At 35.3% G+C, this 8,748-nt stretch overlaps 1 long non-coding RNA gene across 1 annotated transcript; it reads right to left on the minus strand.

Moving 5' to 3' along the window:
- Window positions 1–2,515: 2,515 nt before the first annotated feature.
- Window positions 2,516–3,310, minus strand: LOC103443902 (uncharacterized). Its single transcript, XR_011580942.1, has 2 exons — window positions 2,975–3,310; window positions 2,516–2,896 (listed from the first exon to the last, which is right to left on the minus strand). It is a non-coding gene; the product is annotated as an uncharacterized lncRNA (long non-coding RNA).
- Window positions 3,311–8,748: the final 5,438 nt, after the last annotated feature.

Raw genomic sequence — 8,748 nt, forward strand, 5'->3', positions numbered from 1 at the left:
GACTCAACTCTCAATGAAAGCACCAATTTGTGGATGCAAATTTCTTCCTCCTTATTCTTGGACATAATTGCGCGTACAAAACAAACAACACCTTAGGTTAAGGCCAAGAGCCTCACGCGCCCACGATGAATGGGGGGAAGGGCTTTGGCTGAACAACCTCCGATGCCAAAGTTAGAATTTTAAGGGAAAAGTGTTTGGAGAATTTAGAGAATTTAGTAAGAGTGTAGAACTTAGGTTTTGGAGAGAATGAGGGTGTTTATATAGGGATGTGGCCGGCCCCTTTGGGAGGAGATGGAGCGGCCACTTGGATGGTTTTTTGGGTGAGATTCATAATTTGTTAGCTAATTAATAGATTAATTGGGTAATTAATCAATTAATTAGCATATAATTTAGAAATGAATGATTTGGGGGTTACCTTGTGGAGAATATTTGATGAGGATGGATGAATTAAGTTTTGAATAAATACCTATTTTGAGCACTTTTGACTTGATTGAGAGATGATCGTCCACTGCTTGTGCATAGAAATCTTGTCTTTTTTACCTTAAAATCCATGTATCACCTCCATATTTTTCTTAATTATTTTTTGCTCCACAGGCAGCATGACTTCAGTTTTTGCAAGTGCAAATACTATTAACCAACCAGCACATAGAACAAAAGGCCAAATACATACATACAAACCTTGCAGAAGTAGTTGGGTACAATATCCTATTAAATGTTGTATACCATTGGCACCAGATGATTGGTTTTATGATTTTCCAATAAAATTGTGGTTTCTGCTCATATATAATGGTAAGTGTATGCATGCATGATGCATGTGGGGTAATGTTGATTGGAATCCATTCCTCTGGAAGAACAAAGTATACGACCAATGGCAGTGCGAATCCAAATTAATCAGCGTATTCTTTTTCGGATATAAAAGTGCATGTGGGTACGTAGTTAATACATAATAAAAAATATAAAAAATTCGGAATAAGTCGACCGGAGAAGAATGACATTAACTGGCGACTTTCTCATTTTGTCTTCTGCGCAGTTGTCAACTGCATAATACATGCATTTCAGCCTATAGATTGTTCCATATATTAAAGGATTATTGAGGATCAAACTTCAACGAAGGTTTTGAATATGTAAACATGAGAAAAGAGGGGACTGGTTCTCGAGCATTCATTGACTGGAATTGAGATATATAAAACCAGTGCTGGAGAACGAGGCCTTTAGCACCAACTACAGTTCATTAAGTAGAGAAGCGTTGTGCAGGACTATTTTTGGATATTGATCTCCAATCACAGAAAATCTTCAATTCAAATTTGAAAGTTAGCCTCTAGAGAGAAATTGTTATATATTTGCCAAGTTTTCACTAATTTCGTTTGGCTTGGCGTTTGAACTCTCTGCTTAAATGTCCATGTTTTCCACTATTATTGTGCATTTATATAATATATAATATGTGGTTTAGGTTAGTTGGTGAGAGCGAGCTCTCTTACAGGCAAGTTCTCATCCCTCTAAATTAATCTAAGTATTTTTTTAATATCGTTCTATGTACTAAAAGAAACCTAGTTCTTGGGTGTAAGCCAAAGCATCAGATTCTACGCGCAAGACTAATTTGTGAGATTTATCTATATGGTCCAAAAAGAATAGCTATCGTTAATAGTCGTTAAATATCATTTATAGAATAAAACTTGTATATAGTCGTAGTTAATAGCAATTCAAATTTTAGTTATCCTACTAGAGAGCATGTCAAGATGTAGCGTTGGAAAAAGAGGCGCCATAATTTTTTAGAACTACATAGAGGTTATTTATGTTTTGTTATTATATGTGAACGCAAGTGTGTAAATAGATTTTTTTTTCAATTTCACAATATAAATATATGCTTGCATATATAAAAAAAATTTATACTTTAAAAGAGGGAGGCAGAAAGAGGGGAGAAGGTGTGGGTGTGGGTGTGTTACTTTACTATAAGGGGTAGTACATAGGGCAACTTGAGAGTTGAGATTTTAGTTGTGATTTACGTATTGTTGGACTGTGCCATGCACGGTTAATTTTCAACATGATATGTATATGTTTTCCTCACATGTAATAAAAACAAAATTTTTTTTTTAAATTGCACATTATGTTGTGCACATACGAAAATTTTACAACTTATTTGAGTTTGGAGGTTTATAAATATTTATGACTCTGCATTGGAGTTATACATTTGAATCTATAAATTATAAGGATCGATATTGAAACGGAGTGTTGGATGTTAACTACCTAACACCCTCCTCTTCTGCTTTTATCCAAACTCCCAAATATATAAATATGAATGAAAATGGGCAACATACAAATTGGAGGATGTGCTAACTAAAAACTAGATGAGGATACTTTTGCCATTGTATGGGTGACAAGATAACGAAATAACTAACATTGAGATTTAGTTGCGTTTATATTAGTTTCTTGTGCAACATTTCATTAAATGGGTATCTAATCCAAAATACTAATTGATTAATACCCTTAATTACTATTTAAAATAAAAAAATGATAATTTAATCTCAAACCTCCCTTAAATTCTTTTATTTTGTAACTAAACAAATCAACACATTACATTATATATGTACTACATCGCATGATCATGCCTTGTACAAACTTATTAATGCACTCCTTGTCAGAGTACCGGAAAAGAAGGACTACATAATCCAACAAACCAAATGCAGAAAGAAAATTTATAATTGATAGAAATAAAGATAAACAGTGTCTACTGTCTACATAATTTTTCCAGTATTACAATACGTGCGCGGACGATTAATTTGCATGTAGCAGGCTCTGCAGCTCGTCAATCCATTTGCGTTAGGTCCTGGGGACTCTAGTTAATCTTACCACCAGACCCGTCAGATAGGCCTGGCCTACTTTTAAGGATAGGAGCTTTCTGTGTAATACATAATTAATTAATTAGAACATTATTTCAACAGCACAGAGAGAGAGAGAGAGAGAGAGAGAACCGTACCGAACTCTCCGGGTCTGTTTCAACAGGAGTAGGAGCAGCTTCTGGATTTGCGGGTGGATCATTGGAAACTGGCGTATCTGCAACGGGAGTTTCTGCAGTTTTACCTGGGCACTCCGCAACTTGTTCTATCTTCTCAGCACCGAAACACTTGAAAAGAGCTCTTATTGTTGCTTCAAGGAATGAGCTACGAAGCTTGGGCTTGTAATAAGCATCGAATACAACTACTTCCACATCATCAGTAGTAGTGCTCATCATCTCCTCCTGTGTTGACACTATTGTCGATGATTTTTCCAGTTTTGTGTTTATGATCTCTTCCTTGATTTACTTTAGTTTCTTCTTCCCTCCCCTCCCATTAAATAGATCGTTCATGCATGGACTTTGTCACTTCCTTCACAATAAATTAATCTGCGGTTCTCATTGACCCAAAACAATTTATCCAATAAATAATCAGGTTTCATACTATACAATGTGATAAATAATTCGTTAGCAATAATTAAGTATCAAACTGGCAATATGTAAGTGTTGAATCTGATTCAGTCCTATTGATTCAAACTTACAAGAGTCAGTCTTAATGATTTAAGTTATTACTTTTTAGCATCATTACATTGTTCTTTTTTTTTTTTTTTGAAAAATTTTCTTAAGGAGAGGCCATTTTGATAAATTTCACACAGGATCTTCGAAATCTCAAAAACCGTCCGGGACATAAAATATGTCGTTTTGAATGAGAATGACACGAGAAACAATACTTAGCAACTTTGCTTGTGATATAGGGGCAATTTTGGCCAAATCCTTCGTTTACCATCCCAAACAACACGTAAAGTTTTAGGAATACTTTCGGTACTTTGTTAACTGTTCATTTTATTTCCTATTTGAACGTTATGTCCTTCTACAGTTTGAATTTATGTTTAGGACACATAATATTTAAACCTCTTGGGTGTTGGAATTTTTATCTTTCAACTATTATTCAATAAACGTGAGTTTTCCCTCTATTTTCCTAGTGGATTCTGGATGGAATTTCTTTCTATTTTCTCTTATTATATATCTCACTACGTCAGTTACTTTTTCCTTATAAATGAAGAGGAATACTATTAAATCTTAATATTATTGGCAAAGAATCAACATGCCTATCATGTCATGTGGCATTCGTATGTTCGATTTCCTCTCCCTGTGAATTAAAATAATTTAAAATTTTGTCATTTTAAAATAAAACAAATACCTTTAAAAAACAATGACAAATCTATAATTTAGTTGACTAAGAACATTCACTTTTGAATTCAAAGTCTGGAGTTAAGTTCCACTATAACTTAAAATAAATGGATAAAGAGGCCTCATAGATAAATAAAAGATTAAAAAACAATTTGTGTGTTTGGTCTTTCTGTGGGAACGGCCTTCACAAACAATGAGGTGGGAGGAGGGTTCATGTTTTATTCTAGTTAGACTTTGGAATTTACTAGTGCAGATGGTTCTTTTTTTTTATCCATTCAAAGCAAAAGTATGACCAGTGGGAAGTGGGAACTCAAATCGGGCTAACATATGTATGTAACGATTTCTACTTAACAGCTATGTCAACATACTCTATCAAAGAATATATATGAATGTCGGATGAATTGTATTCAACTAATTGTCACCACCTAATCTCATATTATATTTTCTCTAATCTATCATTGCGGCTAATTAGATCACGATAACTTAATTAATGTGTTTTTAACAAACTGACATATTCTATGTGGGACAAGTTGCTGCTAATAATAAAATACGCGCACACATGCAAAGATGGAGAGACTCGATCGCCAAATTAGAGGGGTAAATATAGAGATCATCATTAGGCCAAATTGAGTGCTTTGAGAGTATGTACGTAGGAACATTAAGACATTTGTTAAAGAGTAATGTTAAGAAGATTTTTTTTTTTTTTAAATAAGATTATATTTTAAAACACATTGGTGTACTATTGTTTGGACCCAAAATTACATCATCAGCCGTTAGGTGGGCATAGCTCCCAACCATCGGATGAAAAGTGAATTACAAATATTTTTAATCTATTTCACTTTAATTATTATCAAGATATTATCCATCAGAGTGATTATCTTGGAGATTATGTTAAAGTATTTTTACATCAACAAATAGACTTTTTCTCCAACATGATTATAGTTATATTTCATCTTATCATGTAGAAGTCTAATTTCACCAATGATATACTCGATGGGGTTCAACTTGAGGAGGCATCTGTAATATTTTCACTTGGCCGGTCAAATAGGGATATGCCACGTGAGTTATATCATGCATGGGATGAGCAGGAGATAAGGATGGCATACCATGAATTATTGGAATTGTTTCCCAAAGTCATCACCATGTATGCACGTGGTCAGGTATTTGAAATTTTGAGCCTGGCTATCACCGATTCATGTTGTGATAATTGTTAGCAAAGGGATTGGCTTATCAAGAGTTAAAAAGTGGCGGTGATATCGTGTATTAGCACGGGGAGGAGGTGGTAGAGGTGCAATTGGAGTCCACAAAACTACCAACCGCATACTCATTCCTATAAATACAAGACTCGATGCAACAAAAGAGGACCTTCAATTCAACACACAAAACTGTCCTGCGCAAACTTTCTCAACAATTTTGAGATTTTTTTTATTTTCTTTTTCGCCGACACATCTTCAGTTGGCATAAACAACACTGTTGGCATAAACAGCACTGTCGCCTTAGAATCAGCCGATCTCGCAGCATCTTCAGTTGGCATAAACAGCACTACGTTGAGGCCGATTGGTTACCTATCCAAGTCTCGGTCGAGAAGGATTTCCGAATCCTTGTTGTCGAGGTCATCTCATCAGCTTTCTCGGCGAAGTGAGATGTTGCGAGTTACTACATTTGGCACATTGGAAGCCGAATTTGATATTGAACTTCTCTAAGTTAGCAGCCTTGTCTTCAGGCTCTAGAACCCGAAGGCCGAGACAAGTTCCTTCCTTGGCCGCAGTCACAAGATCAAGAAGTCAGCAGCGCACCCAACATGACATCAACATATTTTACTCCTCGGCTGAGCTCGGGCGACGAGTTGGCACGCCCCGCACACAACCGAAGAATGTAGTTAGCTCATAGATTACTAGGCTTGCGCGCCACGTAAGCTTGGTAGTTTTTAGGGTGAACAACTATATAAGAAGTTTGATCTTAAGTCGATCTTTGATTATTGGCTCTAATATGGATCGTTCCATGAGTCGTGATCTATTTTCCAAAATTATATATATAAGTAAAAGCTGCACAGTTTTCTTTTTCTTTTTCTCAAGAGTAATGTTATTCATACTATGTTTTTATACCATATTTCTATACCACCTTAGGTGGCATCTAATGTGGACAACCACATCATTTGAAAAATTTGCAAAATTCAAGGAAATGAAGGAGAAAAACTCCTCGTATACCACAATCATAATTTAATTAACTAATTTTTCTTAATTATTAATTTATTAAATAATGAACTAAATTTAAAAATCTGATTAATTCAAATGATGTGGCTGTCCACATCAAATGTCACCTAAGGGGATATGAAAATGTGATACAAAAATATGGTACAAAAATATGGTATGAATAGCATTACTCTTTTCCCAATGGCTCCAAATAGACCTATAAACAGGTTGAATTTATTGGGTTTGGGCCGGATTTCACTCGACCTGTTAAGTTAACGGGTCACCCACACCCATCCCTTAAACTAATAAGTCATCCAAATCCAACTCGTTAAACTAGTGAGTCACCCATTAACACCCACTAACAATTTCTTTTTGGTTTTTACATTCCCATTCATATTACACATATTTTAATCAAGATTTCAAGTATGGAGGTCCAACACGTTTAAAAGTACCCAAATGCAAAGTTGGTATGTTTTACAAGTTACAGTTGGCAATAGTTGTATGATAAAACCTTGTAATCAAGTTACAACCCAACACTAATCAAAATCATAGTAACTATCAGTCTAACATCTATAGCAGTACAGATCGAAGGATCAACTACAATTTTTGAGTTCAGGTACAAGATATTCATCCTGCCTGGAAAATTTACCCAGATGAGTAAGTAAATGTTAGATCCTGCAAAAACTTTCTTATGTGCTCAAAATTTCTAATTCATCAGAGCTTTCACAACCTGGACTTAGTACCATGTTCTACCATCCTCCTAGCCCGATTCATCTATATTCAATTAATTGAAAGAACTACTCAATTAATTGAAAAACTTACCAATTTCATTTGAATTCAAATGGATGATTAAAATCATGGTGAATTGAATTCAAATGAAGCAAAGAACAAGCCAATACAAGACAAAAGAAAACAAGCCAAGCTGAAAAGAAACCGAAACACAAAATCCGAAGGTTTTAAACTTTCAATTGATACTGATAGCACGCAAAACAGAGAACAGGACAGCCAGCTGCCTCTCAAAAGCACCAGAAACAGGAAAATATTAACAGAGCTTCACAAGGAAGAGAGAGGTTGAAGAGGTGAGTGACCTTTGCCAAATAACGAAGTGGATGAAGAGTAGATAGAGACTAGAGAGTAAAACAAGAGTGTGAGACAAAGAGTCAGCAAGGGTTTTTTTTTTTTTTTTCTCTTTTTGTAAAGTCTTCATTGAAATTACACAAGACACCCTTAATAACGGGTGCTGATATGTTTCGTGGGTTGACCCAAAGTGACTCTTATTTAACAAGTTTACTGAACAACAACCCAACTAGCTAAGCATTAACCCAAATACTAATTTTAACGTGTTAGTCGGGTTGGGTTAACGGGTTAAGTATAAAATAACAGGTCTAGACCCAACAACTATATATAGCCAACAACTACTTCTGCCACCACTCTCTCTTCACGTTGAAAACATTAAGTTCTTGAATACATATTCTGACTAATCCAGCCAAAATCCAACAAAGCTCCAATGAAGACAACCCTATTCACTTCATCTCGCCTTCATATACAACCTGACATTGAGTATATAATTAACCTTGAAAGCCTCGGTACGAGGTGAATTGAGCCTCCATAGTTTATTCAAGTCTAATGGTATTTTTGCCTTTTTTCGACCAACTTCGGCCACCCTTGGGTGGAAGCTTGGATGCATTATCTTTCTCTCTCTAAGATCTTCAACACCCCCTTCTTAGATGAGTTTAATATATAGTTTTCAAAATGAAAGTGCTATAAGAGTTAAGAGAGGGAAGGTAGTAGTTTCCGGTGTAAAAAGATTGGTTGCAGAGTAAAAAGCGTGCATTTTTATTGAAGAAAGTTGAGGTTTCATCATAAAAGCAATTGCCAATATGGAGAGTAGCTTAACTTACTTGTAAGCTCATTCAAGGTCTTTCTTCCCATCAATATGAGATATCAAGGAGAGCGTTTTCTAATTGATTATTGATGTGTAATAGCTTAAGATTGATGTTTAAGAGATTTGGCTTTGGTGGTTCAAAAAATAGAACATGGAAGAGGATTGCTTGAGGTGATGTAAAGGCTTATTTTTGGCAACTTGAGAATGGCATGCTCACTGCAGAATAGTTATGCTAGAGCTATGGATTCTAGGGTCTTTAAGCTCCACAAAGTGTTTCTTTTTTAATTGTGTTTATATAGCAAATCATTATTTTTGCTTCCACCTTACTGTTTCCCATTACGCCTATATTGGTGATAGGTGCTAATAAAAAAATAGCACTCTGCCCTAAAATTTCATGCATCTGGCTTTTGGAGGGGCTTATATTTTTGGCAATGTTCATCCTTTCTTTCTCCCATTTTTCTCCTTATAAGCATGCATGGGTAATATTCTAT

The sequence above is a fragment of the Malus domestica genome, chromosome 05 (assembly GCF_042453785.1).
Source record: "Malus domestica chromosome 05, GDT2T_hap1".
NCBI lineage: Eukaryota > Viridiplantae > Streptophyta > Magnoliopsida > Rosales > Rosaceae > Malus > Malus domestica.